Consider the following 13,661-nt stretch of genomic DNA (forward strand, 5'->3'; position numbering starts at 1 on the left):
GGGCACCGACTGGGCCCAAGCCACAGTTGTGTGGTATCACGTGAGGCTCAGGGAGGAGGGCATGGGGCTTAGGGAAGCTGTGGGCAGGGCTGACTGATCACTTCGCTGTTTTCTGTGTTCTCTGCAGCAGGACCACCCAGGAGTGAGGGACCCTCCAGCCCTGCAGCGGTGGCACTGACTACCCAGGCAGTCTGCACAAAGCTGTGGGCTGACCAGGAGTGGCGGCAGCAGGCATGGGGCCAGTTCCTGCACCACTGCAATCGCATGCGCGACAGCCTCACTGTGCTGACCTTGCACATTGGCCATGCTGTGCACTAAGAAATGGCTTTGCCCCACCCTGTTGCCCTCCCTGCCGTAGCCATGGTGCCTCCTGTCGCCCTTCCTGCTGCCCCTCCTTCTGCATCCATGTCCCCTCCTGCTGCACCCCATCCTGCCCATCTTCCCGTGCTGCCTGCCCCAACCAGGGCTGAAGGGCACCGAGGCCTCCGCATCCACAGATACACTGTGAGGAGCTGCCCCTCCCAGCAATAACTTCCCCTCCCAGTTCAGAGTCCCCTCCCACTGCCCACTCTTCGTCCCTATGTAAATAATAAAGTTTCTGGTTTGTTAACTAAAAACAGTTGTGTTTATTGAGAGGAGAGGGAAGGGGGGAGGGAAAGGTTGGGGATGGGAGGGAGATGTGGATGCCAGACAGAAGTGACCCTAGTGTGGGGCCTGGGAGAACATCTCCCTGAGGGCCTCTTGGATGCGCAGCCCATCGTGGTGAGTCTGCTGGATGGTGGCTGTGCAGGGCTGCTCCAACGCCCAGTCCTCGCCTGCCATCCACCCCAGGAGGAAGGCCTCCCCCTTGTGCTCCACTATGTTGTGCAGCACACAACATGCTGCAACAACCTCCATGATGTTCTGCTCGCCCATGTTGAGACGGGTGAGCAGACAACAGAATCGCGCCTTCAGCCGTCCAAAGGTGCACTCCACCTGGTTGCGGGTCTGGTGCAGGTGCTGGTTGAATGTTTCCCGCCTGGGGTCTATGCGTCTGGTGTACGGCCGCATCCCCCACGATGCACAATGGCATGTGGATGTCCCCAACCATCAATTCCCGCTGGGGGAAGAAAGTGCCTGCTGTGTTTCACAGGCTGGAGTTTCAGAGGATGCGGGCGTCATGTGCCCTGCCTGACCACTCCACATATATGCCGTGAAGTGGCCTCGGTGGTCCTAGAGGGCTTGGAGCACCATCAAGAGGTACCCCTTCCGATTTATGAAGTGGGCTGCTCAGTGGGGTACCCACCCCAAACTGGTGTGCCACCGAGCTGCAGCTGGGTGTCATGTCTGAGAAGCATGGGGCGAGCCAGCCACACACCTACAGCAATGTCTGCTTCCACATCCTGAAGTTCTGGAGCCACTGCTGGTCATCCTCTTGCTCCACGACCAGCCTATCCCACCAGTCAGAACTGGTGTCAAGTCTCCAAGAATGCCTCTCCACAGTGGGGTAGGGATGCCACACTGAAGCCACAACATCCGGGAAGAGGGAGTCAAGATTGGCGTTGAGCTCGTGCAGGAGTAGCGAGGCAGCGTAGAGCAGCAGCTGCACACACTCCAAAATGGCCGTGTGGGGCCAGAGCAGGCACAGGGCCATCCCTGGCTCTATGGCACAGCAAGGAGAAGTGACAAGTCCCCAAAGACACTAGGGCACAAACTGTGGTGTCAAAAAGAGGCTCAGGGTAACCACAATAGGCACTGCTGCAACTTTCTGTCCCAACCAGAGGTCCCTAAGCACACAGCAGCAGAGAAACGGCTGTGCAAGGAGAACCCTTTAAGCACGTGTCTCAGCCGGGTTCCAGCCCCAGCCCCCAGAAGGTCCTGGTGCCCTTTTGCCCTGTCTGAAGTGGTTCCAGGGGGGAGGTCTTTGCACAAGAGCATCCCGCCAGTGTGGACACTCTCTTGCGCAAAAGCACTTCGCTTTTGCAATGCGCTTTGAGCAGTGTGGACACGCTCTTGTGCAAGAACATTTGCGCAAGAACTCTTGTGCAAAACAGTTCTTGCACAAGAAGCCTGCAGTGTAGACGTAGCCTAACTGTGAGTGCACGCGCACACACATACACGCTGTGACTTTTGTGCCCAGAGAACGTGAGAGCTCCGCTTGCCAACCCCCCTCTCTCTGGGGGTAGATGTCTGGCCAGGAGGAAGGGGACAGGAGCAGGCTGAGGGCAGGTGTCTGGCCAGGGGGGAGAAGACAAGAGCAGGGGAGGGGACAGGAGCAGGATGTGGGGGGTGGTGCAGGAGTGGGCTAGGGGCATGGAGTCTTGGTGGAAGGGGTGTGTGAGGAGGCTAGGAGTGCGGGGTCTCAGCAGAGTGCTGGCTGAGGGTGTGGGGCCTCAATGAAGGTTGTGTGTGAGGGGGCTGGAGGATGCAGGGTCTTGGCAGGACAGTGAGTGGGTGGGATGGGGTCTCAGCAGGGTGGTGAGTGAGGGGGCTGACAGTGCAGAGTTTTGGTGCAGGGGATGTGTGAGGGGGCTAGGGATGCAGGGTCTTGGCAGGGTGGTGAAGGGGCTGGAGGTGCGGGGTTTCAGCTTGGGGGGGCATGAGTGCGGGGCTGGGGGTGCAGGGTCTTGGGAGAAGGTGTGTGAGAGGAGGCTGAGGGTGCAGGGTCTCGGCAGGGTGGTGAGTCTCCAGCCTTGTCCCCGGCCCTTGCAAGGCTGAAGCACCAGCACTAGCTTCTTGTGGTGGGGGAAGAGGGGGGGACAGAAAGCCCTGAGGCTCTCCACATGCTGCCACTTCCCTTTCCCCTCCTCTGGCTGGGGGAACAGCAGTGCAGGGACGCACGTCAAGAGGCTTTTCCCACTGCTTGGCAGGGCAGTGAGTGAGGAGGATGGGAGGTGGGGTCTTGGTTTGGGAGGGGGTGGCGAGGCTGGAGCACTAGTGCAGACACCCTGCTGTGGGGACAGTGGGGGGCTGAGCTGGAGCTGGTGAGTGAGGGGACTGGGTGGAGGGGCAGGAGTGAGGAAGCCGCTAGCAGGGCAAGTGGGTCTCCTTGCGCTTCGGCTTCGCCTGTGAGGAAGTTGGGCAGCACACAAAGAGCTGCTACCCCACATCCAGGGCTCTTCCACACTGTGCCCACTGACAGTGCAGGTGGGCTTTCCCCTGCCCTCTGCAGCTCTCCAAGCTCCCTCAGCTCCACCAGCAGTGGAGCACCATGCACTCCAGTCAGCACTCACTGTAACAGGCCGTCCCGAACTGAGCCAGGGGCCTGCCTCACCACCGCCTCCTCTCCCAGCGTCGCAGTCTCACTGGGGGGAATCTCTCTCTCGCACACCTTTCCCCCCAGCCTGTTGACATTGACATGATGATGTCATTTTGCCGTCCTGCAAGAATTTTTTTAAATATATATATATGGGATTATAGATATAGTGTAAAGAATTGTGTTATTGCTAGAACTTTCCTCCTTCCCCCTTCAAAGACACATATAGGCAGAAGGAGTAAGGGCAAAGGAGTAATAAGACAGAATGAGGAAATAAGAGGATGCCAACAAACCAACCTGTTAAACTTCTTTTATCCATTTGTCAATATGTTACTAAGACCTTCCTCATGAAACATTAAATCACCGTTCCCATATCAGGCTTAATGTGAAATAAATGCAGACCATTTGAAGGAGACAGTATTCCTTCTCCCAATCCATAGTTTGGCCTAGAATGCCCCTCCCTCAGCCATGGATCCAGCCTGAGGCTAGAGTAACAGCCACAGCAGCCCTGCACTTCTTCTGCAGAGTGTTGGGGCCACTAGGTTCATGTTTGTTCCCAGTTGCAACCTTCTGCACCAGCCTATTTATACTTTTATAGAGACCTCTGTATAGCTACTCTGACCATAGTTCTCCTGTGCAACCCCAATACATGTCTTAAATAATACGGAGAACCTCAGCTACCTCTTTACAGTATGAGGGATTTTCACTCCATGTAAATGCCATTTTATTAATAGCTAGTGTTCAGAAAGCATGTACAAAGAACAGTTTTTCTTTTTAAAGCTAAAGTTACATTGTGAGGGGCACAAATACACACACAATTTCTAGATTTGCCTCATTTATAATAAACTCTATGGCTACATCTAGACTGGCATGATTTTCTGCAAATGTTTTTAACGGAAAAGTTTTCTGTTAAAAGCATTTGTGGAAAAGAGCGTCTAGATTGGCACAGACGCTTTTCCGCAAAAGCACCATTTTTGCAATCGGGGCTTTTTTGCGGAAAACAAATCTCAGCTGTCTACACTGGCCCTTTTGCGCGAACAGGAGCAGCATAGTATTTTTGCAAAAAGCACTGATTTCTTACAGCAGGAAGTCAGTGCTTTTGCGGAAATTCAAGCGGCCAGTGTAGATAGCTGGCAAGTTTTTCGGGAAAAGCGGCTGATTTTCCGGAAAAACTGACCAGTCTAGACACAGCCTATAGCTTTGAGTTCTACCAGTAATGGTTTTTATAATCTTGAGGCTGAACAAACTTAAAGCAAATAAAACTGCCTGGTCTATTCAGTCTTCTGTTTGCTTTCTTTTTTAACATACATCCTTGATACTTGCAGGTATGTTTCATTTTTGTTATTTAAATATACATACATCTATGCCTATCCACTTCGCATGTACCTGTCAACAATGTGATAGCATAGACAGGCATGTCAAACAGTCTCTTGAGAGGTCCAAGTTCCATTATTAATTATGGTCTGAAAGGATGGGCAGAAACCTAGGACAACTTGCTCTCAAATCACTGCCAAGCTCCCACTAATGTCAGTGGACAGGTTGCACAAAGATGGAGTGGAAGGATAAAGTCTCCATGTAGTAACTAAGCTTTTAGTTATTTACTCTTTCTGCCCTATCTTTCTCTTCTCCCCTTTTCTCTGTCTTCCTTTTGCATCTCTCCAATGTCTTTCCTTTAGCAGCGCCTTCTCTGAAGTAATTCCTTTCACCTGCTTGAAAGCTTCACCCTCTTCCTATGCAATTAGATTAATAGAAATAAAATAGTCTGGGAGCTAACATTTATGGGAGGAATTTTTGATGGCACAAAGGGTAGTTAAGTGCCCAGTTCCTATCTGTATCCTTGAAAGCTCCTCGGCTACGTCTACACTGGCCCCTTTTCCGGAAGGGGCATGTAAATTTCACTAGTCGTCGTAGGGAAATCCGTGGGGGATTTAAATATCCCCCGCGGCATTTAAATAAAAATGTCCGCCGCTTTTTTCCGGCTTTTAAAAAAGCCGGAAAAGAGCGTCTAGACTGGCCCCGATCCTCCGGAAAAGGGCACTTTTTCCGGAGGATCGGGGCCAGTCTAGACGCTCTTTTCCGGCTTTTTTAAAAGCCGGAAAAAAGCGGCGGACATTTTTATTTAAATGCCGCGGGGGATATTTAAATCCCCCGCGGATTTCCCTACGACGACTAGTGAAATTTACATGCCCCTTCCGGAAAAGGGGCCAGTGTAGACGTAGCCCATCTGTTGTGTTTTCGCTAGACTTTACCTGAACAACTCAATGAAATTAAGGAATAGGGGGAATTCACACATTTCTCAGAATCTGAAACAGTGTCTGCGTGCATGCTCAGGAAAACACCAAGTAAGTTACACTCCCTGTGACTTTCATTTACAAAAAGAGACCTAACCTAGAGTAGATAATACAGAATGTGAATATGACATACAGGCCTGAAATATATGAAACAGGCAGAGCTGGACCAGGTATCAAACAACATAGTTACACTAAGAAAAAAATGGGTTTGAGACTTTGAGCATCTCTGTTGCTACTAAATTACAGTCTATAGCAACCATATAATGAAGCAGTTAGTTCAGTGGCTAGTCACCTCAGGTAAAATAACCCTGTATATGTTTAAACCTAATGGTTCAAAAGACTAATGGATAGGATATGTGCACATTAGGCCTTCTGGTACCCATCTATTGTACACCCCCAACTACTGTGATATTCAATGTCTGCTGAAGAAGAGCTATATGTAAGCACAAAATCTTGTCTCTCTCACCAATAGAAGTTAATCTAATAAAAGACTGTTATCTCACTCACCGTGTCTCACTGCTGTCAGTTAGGCATTAAAAATCCTCCTCTGTCTTCATTTAGCTTACTTGCTTCACTGTTGTTAGCCAATGTGGCCTAAGATGATGGCTTCTCTGTCACACCAGCTGTGGTTGCAAAACTGCCTATCTATGTGTGGCAGGATTTTAACTGGGGATTGATGAGTCTCCTGTAACAGGGCTATAAAACTATTGACTTGACAACCTTTTCCTGTCTCCAAACTGTAGGGTTTAAACCCATTTTCTAAAGGAGTTCAGATTTTGTGAAGTAGGGAACCTTCCCCTTGCATTTGGATTTATATTCTGTATTAGAAGTAGGCCAAAGCTACACTGATATGATGGGGTACTCTTTATGTAGTGTATATATACTTTTTTTCATCCCCACCCAAACACCTCTGTATGCTCATTGCTCTTTTCACATTCTCATGTAGAAGTTAATATTTATGTCATTATTGTTCAAATTTAAAATCAAGAATAACAGAGGGGTTCAAAGTCAGGCAACCCGGCCCAAACTTTTAACTTCTTCCTTGTTGGGTGCTCTAGAGGTTTCATGAAGTCCCATTACAAGCCCGTTCCATATTTACATTTAAAAACAAAACAGATTTTCCATTCAGATTATACCTGTATTCAGGGCTGACTATCCACTGTAAGATATTATTAAATAAGAATGCTTGTGGAGTATGATACCATCTGACTCCCAGTTAACTGAATCTAAATAAAATAATGAAAAACTACATCTTTAATGTCTGTGGAAAGATTGTTGCATTGTTTAAACCATATACCTTTAAAATGTTAAATAATTTCTTAAACATCCAAGTAAGGTTCAAAGCTAGTTTCCTGCTTAAAAGATTTATAGGGGGTACTGTGACAGGTGTTACTATTTCTGTTGGTAGAATTGTGGCCATAGCTTTTCTACAACCTAATTAGAAGACCCAAAATTATAAGAAAGGGAGAGTATTAAGGACTTACTGGAAGCTTACTGTGGACTGTATAAAGTCAAGAGAATTATCTGACCTGCCACGGAGTATAATTTTTAAGGACCTAGTAAATTAGAGAGCCTAAATGAACGACAAATTCCTTCTTTGTTTCCCAGAATATCTATACGAAAGGAGTAAGACCAGATACTACAGGCAAGGAAAAGCTAAATTTACCTGGAATAATGGTGGAAATCTCAGAGTGCTCAGGAGTTGAATTAGTTAATCAGGAGTCCAGAATGAGAGACTATTTTCACAAGGTAGTACCTTTCATCTAGTTCCACAGGGGTTTTTTCCTCCTATGATTTTCAGTGCAGCTATTTGGGGGTGAGGGGAAGGCAAGGACTCAGCTATTAAGAAGCAGCAAGGATGAGATACTAGTTTTCCCTTCAGTAAGGTTTTTATATAATAAAACCACAAATGCTGCCATTCGTTCGAATGAATCTCCAGAAGGAGGTTCTATTGTAAGAAGTAGAACTCAGGCCCTCTAAAAGGAGATTAGAAGGCAAGAAAGGAAACTCAGATTTTGAGCAGGTAGGAGCTCAGGGCTATGGTACTGGGAACTGAATCTTGGTAAGGTTTCTACCCATAAAGTCTAGGAAAGGGGGTGCTGCTGCAAAAGCCCATGTTTTGTTATGCAAAGGCAGTTGGAACTGGTTATTGAATAAAGTCTGTTTCCAGCATCATGGGCCCTGAATAATTCCTGAACACTACATGCTCCCAGGAGTAAATTGAAATTAAAGAATAACTGGAATGGAGCCTCTAAAAGCTCCCTCAGAGCAGAAACTCTCTAGAAATGTGGGATTCAGATGTAAGAGATTTAGTCAGTGCTTCATTTTGTGGCTGCTAGCATGGTGCCAGTGGAAAGGCAGACATTTATAAGGTAGCCTTTCTGATAAACCTGATGTGTTTGACAGTTTTCAGTTAATTGAGGTAGAGGAGGCCAATATGAAACAATTGTGTTACAAAAAATTGAGAAGTGCTGCACTCCAGTTACAAATGAAACCTATGAATGATGTTTTTACCTAAAAGACAGTGAAACTATTGAAGAGCTTGTGATTGAGCTAACTCTATGAAGCTAATCTTGCAAATTAGAAGGCTGAGTCCCTATCAAGGTATGTCTAAACAGCATTTTTAAGTGATCAAAGCAAGCAGCCCAGCTCAAGTCAATAGACTTAGGATAGTGGAGCTCATGCTCAAGTTCTAAAACCCCCCCACTGTTTAGACAATACTTTGAAGTTGTGGTTTGAACTCTGAACCTCACCCCTTCTTTAAACTACCTCTGGATTTGAGATTCTAACTTCCGGCACATTCATTTCTTTCACAATCACTGACATATCTCCCCTCTCTTTTCCTCTTCAATTGGCTATAGTGGAAGAGCCAGCCTGAAACTTGCCTTGATTTGGTCAATAATGGGTGAGGAAGAGGGACTGAAATTTCTAGGAAGCCAGCTTACTTCTTTATTTTCAAAAGTACCACTGTGTTTCATTAGCAATAAACAATGCTGCAGGCAGGCAGAGGAGTATAAAAGAGATCTTTATTCAACATCTGTAGAGGTGATTGTTTCTTCAAAGAAGCCTGGCCACCAGTTTGCATTCCATCCTGCGCTCCCAGGTTCTTTCTGAAACCAGAGCCTCTTTGTTACTGATCAGCAGTGCACCACACAGTCTTCCACAAGGTTGGAAGTTGTGAAGAACATTTAATTATAGTGTAGCCCTGATTATCTGAAAATCATGAGAGACACTGAATAAGTTTGGATAATCAAGGGAATTTTCACTGTACGGCAATAAATAGATGTTGAGAGACATGATCTTTTTTGGATAAGAATAGTCATTCAAGGTTGCAAGTATAATCAAATTCTCTTATAATTTAGTATATATGTAGCTAAGTTAACACATACTCATTCAAAACTTTAGATAGCTGGCTGATAGCTATTGGTACATGAAAATAAGGAGAAAGCCATTGTCTATATGAATAATACTAAATATTTTTTAGTTTCCTTATAGTGTGCATGGAACTCACAGATCAAACAAATACTGAGGCGAGTCCTGCCCCAAAGAAAATATAAATTAAAACTTGCCATAGCACAACAAGGGAGCAGGGCCAGCCTTAGGCCAATTTGTCCGATTCCCCCGAATTGGGCCCCTGCACCCTGAACCCAGAAGTGTGCCGGGTGTGCTGCGGGAGGGGGTGTCAGCCCTGGAGGAGGAGCGCAGCGGCTGCCTGTGCCACAGGAGGTGTGATTTGAGCACAGGGTTTCCCTGTGCTGCAGGAAGGGGGGGAGGGTGTTAGCTACCTCTGGGGATAGCTAGGGGATTTTTTGTGTGCTCCCTTTTTTTTTCTCAACCAAAGTTGCTGGAATTGGGCACCGCACTTCCTAAAGCTGGCCCTGCCAGGGAGGGGCCTAAACAGTCAAGAGAGAAGTGAAGAAAGGCAATAGTGAGATACGGGGTCATGCTTCCTTGTTTCGCTATCTGTCCACCCTTTCATTTGTCATACACAGAATGTCAGAAGTAAAATTTAAGGAGGACATTGAATGTAATGAAGGGGATGGCATTCCAAGTGTAAGGGAAGCATGGCAGAAGATACACAACACATTTCTCAAATGAAGTCACTAGGGGCTTTTCATGAAGCCATGACAGCCTCCTGGACAGGGATAGAGGAGGGAGCAAAGCACTGACCCTTATATTTCCCTTCCTGGTACTCTTGGATGTGTTGTCCTGAACTCTCTCTGGAGACAGCTGGGGTACAAGCAAGAGCAAGGTGACTCACTTTGTGTAGGAAGAGAGATAGTGGGGCTCAGGCTTCAGCTCTGGGGTGACTGTGCACCCATTCCAGCCCTGTTCATGTGGTTTCAGCGAGCCCTCACTTCTGACTCCAGCCATGTGGTCCAACCCTTGGTTCTGGCCACACAGCCACGGGGTTCTCCACCAATCCCCGCTGCCTTCCCCAGATCTGCGTATTTATTTATTTTCCCTAAAGTTAATTAAGTATTTTAGGGAAAAAAGCATCAATGTGGTCATCAGCAAAAGATGGTAGCCACACTCTGAGACCAAAACATTGTTATGAGAACCACTTCACTAGCGGGGAGGGCATTTTGTTGTTCCTGTAGACTGAGTGCATTGCAGAAGGGCATCAGAGGTGAAAGTAAAATCAATATCTTCCCAGTATGGTGGAGCACACCAGCTAAGGGGGAGAGAACCATGTGATCTCATCACATGACTATTCACATGATCCACCCTGCCCCCTGGGGTCTTCATGCCCTTCCCCTATCCTTCTTATCCCACATTACCTGGGGGATAGGTGGAGGGGGGGCAGTGGAGAGGGAACTGGGAGCAGTACACCAGCCAGAGAAGTTGCCTATGTTCTACTTCTTTCCCTACACGCTGCTGTCCCTCCCGGAGAGGAATGGGGCAGAACCCCTACACCTTACCCTTCCACAGAGATCTTTCTCCTCTAGCTCTGTACAGCAGCAGCACTGCTGGGGGACAATGGCTAGAGTTGCCAGATGGTTTCAACAAAAATACCGGACACACTTGACATTACATCACAATCTACATTGCATCTTATTTAGAAAATACCGGACATTTATATTTCTCATTTATATTTTCTCAATTTGTTTCCCGAACAGAAAACTCAAATACTGCACTGGTCCGGTTCAAAACCGGACACCTGGCAACCCTAACAGTAGCTCTTCTCCTTTCCCCCTTGTGAGGAGCAGCAGCGTGTGGGCAAAGCAGCACAATGTCAGCAACTCCTCCGGCTTCTGTAACACTCCCAGCTTCACCCCAAGCTTCTGAAAGGCAGCTCCATGGAGAGAGAGAGTAACAGTTGTCTTTTGGACATGCTGTGCTGGCTATAAACAGCTTAACTGTATAGCATACCAAACCTTGCTGGCCACTTTCTTACCATTATGGCATACTGCACTGGACTGGCATACTTTCACCTCTGGAGGCATGGATAAGTAGGGTGGCCATATTTCCTTATGCTGAATATGGGAGACCTGGTAAAATTTCTCATATTCTAGTCAGTTCAATGGCAATCAATCAGAACTATGCAGTACAATGTTTAAATTAACATCAAGCTAACTGAGCCCCTGTTAAAAAGAAAGACTGGGCAGTTGGATTCTTTTTATTTGCCTTCCTATCTTTAAGGCTTTATAGTTCACAGTGGGAGGAGTGACACATACACACCTAAGCTCCCATTCAGGGACGGCCCGTCCATATAGGTTGCCTAGGGCACCAAGTTAAATGGGGCGCCAAATGGTGGCACAATATCATGAGGGGTTTGGAGGTGGGGGCACCGATTGCATGGTTTGCCTAGGGCGCCAGTGCTGGCAGCTAGTCTAGGGCCGCCCCTGCTCCCATTCATACATGAGGAGAGGTGACACACACAAACTTCCACACACCTCTGTAGGCAAATACAACTTATATGGGGCTACTGTAATGTGGGTACATAACTGGCTGGATAACCATTCTCAGAGTAGTTATTAATGGTTCACAATCCTGCTGGAAGGGCATAACAAGTGAGGTTCCACAGGGGGTCTGTTTTGGGACCAGTTCGGTTCAATATCTTGATCAACGATTTAGATATTGGCATAGAGAGCGTGCTTATTAAGTTTGCAGATGATACGAAGCTGGGAGGGGTTGCAACTGCTTTGGAGGGTAGGGTCATCATTCAAAATGATCTGGAGAAATGGTCTGAGGTAAATAGGATGAAGTTCAATAAGGACAAATGCAAAGTACTCCACTTAGGAAGGAACAATCAGTCTCACATATACAGAATGAGAAGCGACCGTCTAGGAAGGAGTACTGCAGAGAGGGATCTAGGGGTGGACCACAAGCTAAATATGAGTCAATAGTGTGACGCTGTTGCAAAAAAACAGTAAACACGATTCTGGGAAGCATTAACAGGAGTGTTGTGAGCAAGACATGAGAAGTCATTCTTCCACTCTACTCTGCACTGATTGGCCTCAATTGGAGTATTGTGTCCAGTTCTGGGCACCACATTTCAAGAAAGAAGTGGAGAAATTAGAGAAGGTCCAGAGAAGAGCAACAAGAATGATTAAATATCTAGAGAACATGACCTATGAAGGAAGACTGAAAAAGCTGGGCTTGTTTCGTTTGGAAAGGAGAAGACTGAGAGGGGACATGATAGGGTTTTCAGGTATCTAAAAGGGTGTCACAAGGAGAAGGGAGAAAAATTATTCTCCTTGGCCTCTGAGGATAGGACAAGAAGCAATGGACATAAACTGCAGCAAGGAAGGTTTAGGTTGGACATTAGGAAAAACTTCATGTGTGTCAGGGTGGTCAAACAGTGGAATAACTTGCCTAGGGAGGTTGAGGAATCTCCATCTCTGGAGATATTTAAGAGCTGGTTGGATAGACATCTATCAGGGATGGTACTGGGTCCTGCCATGAGGGAAGGGGACTGGACTCGATGACCTCTCGAGGTCCCTTCCAGTTCTAGTATTCTATGATTCTATGATTCTTTCACATGGGGAAAAGAAGGCTGACCAACTGACTCAACCCTCCCAGCCCCCCAGTGATGAGTCCCAGGAGACTAGGGGGGTTATGGTGGCTACAGCAGGGTCACCCCCCCCCCAGACTCACCGGTGGTGGCAGGGGGAAATGGAGCAACATGTCTCTGCTCCCCAGCTGCCAGATACATTACTCCACTTCTTGCTGGTGAGTGCAGGGGCAGTCCCACTGCTTCCCTGAGTGACACGCCAGGAGCAGGGGAGTGGAGCCACATTGCACCGCTTGCCCCCACTGCTGCTGTTGAGTGCGGAGTGGCTTGACCCCTGCTGTGGTCACGAGCACCCCCCTAGTAGTTCCTCACACTGCCCAGAGGCTCTGGTTCCTGGCCCCACCTGCCTGCAGCTCTTGAGGGGTACATGGCCCCCTCAAATCTCCTCACGTGTCACCAGTGTTGCTAGGGGTATCAACATTTTAAACTCTACTGAATGATGGACAGGGCTGAGACGGGCTTGTTGTTATGCTGGAAGGTATTAATGGCTGCCATCCACAATTCTTTGCTCTGTAGACCAATGGTGTCCAACCAGTTCTGAAGCAGTAACCGCTATAGAACTCCACTGATTACAGTGACTACTGCTAAAGCGAACTAGCCACACTCAACTGGCCAAATAGCCACATGTGGCTAGTGACACCACAGCTTATATTTTATTATTTATTTAAAATATTTTTTACCCTACCTCTCTATTTGAAATATTCAAGGAGGCTTACAAAATTTTGTAAAACACAATACAAATATATATATACATTTAAAATACAATTTTATAGACTATTACAAAGGTGGCTGAAGCTGGTAGCACTGCCAATCAGATGCCAGGGCTCCATATTCTCCCCTTTTTCCTCTTTAATTTTTTTCTTATTTTCACTATAATCAGTGGAGTTCTACCCATTGTTGCCTTGAATATTACCTGAAAATGTTTAATTAATTCAAAACAGAGGCTGCTCCTGCACCAGCCCCTGACCATGGCCGGCCCTGGCCACCGCGAACAGAGGCTACACCGGCACCAGCCCGTTGGCGATGGACAGGGCTGTCTGCTACGAACAGGGGCTGCTGGATTCAGCACGAGCAAGGATCAAGCAGTCCTGGCTTGCACTAATTGTTGTGCCTCTGC

This window comes from Pelodiscus sinensis, chromosome 2, assembly GCF_049634645.1.
Source record: "Pelodiscus sinensis isolate JC-2024 chromosome 2, ASM4963464v1, whole genome shotgun sequence".
In the NCBI taxonomy this organism is placed as follows: Eukaryota; Metazoa; Chordata; order Testudines; family Trionychidae; genus Pelodiscus; species Pelodiscus sinensis.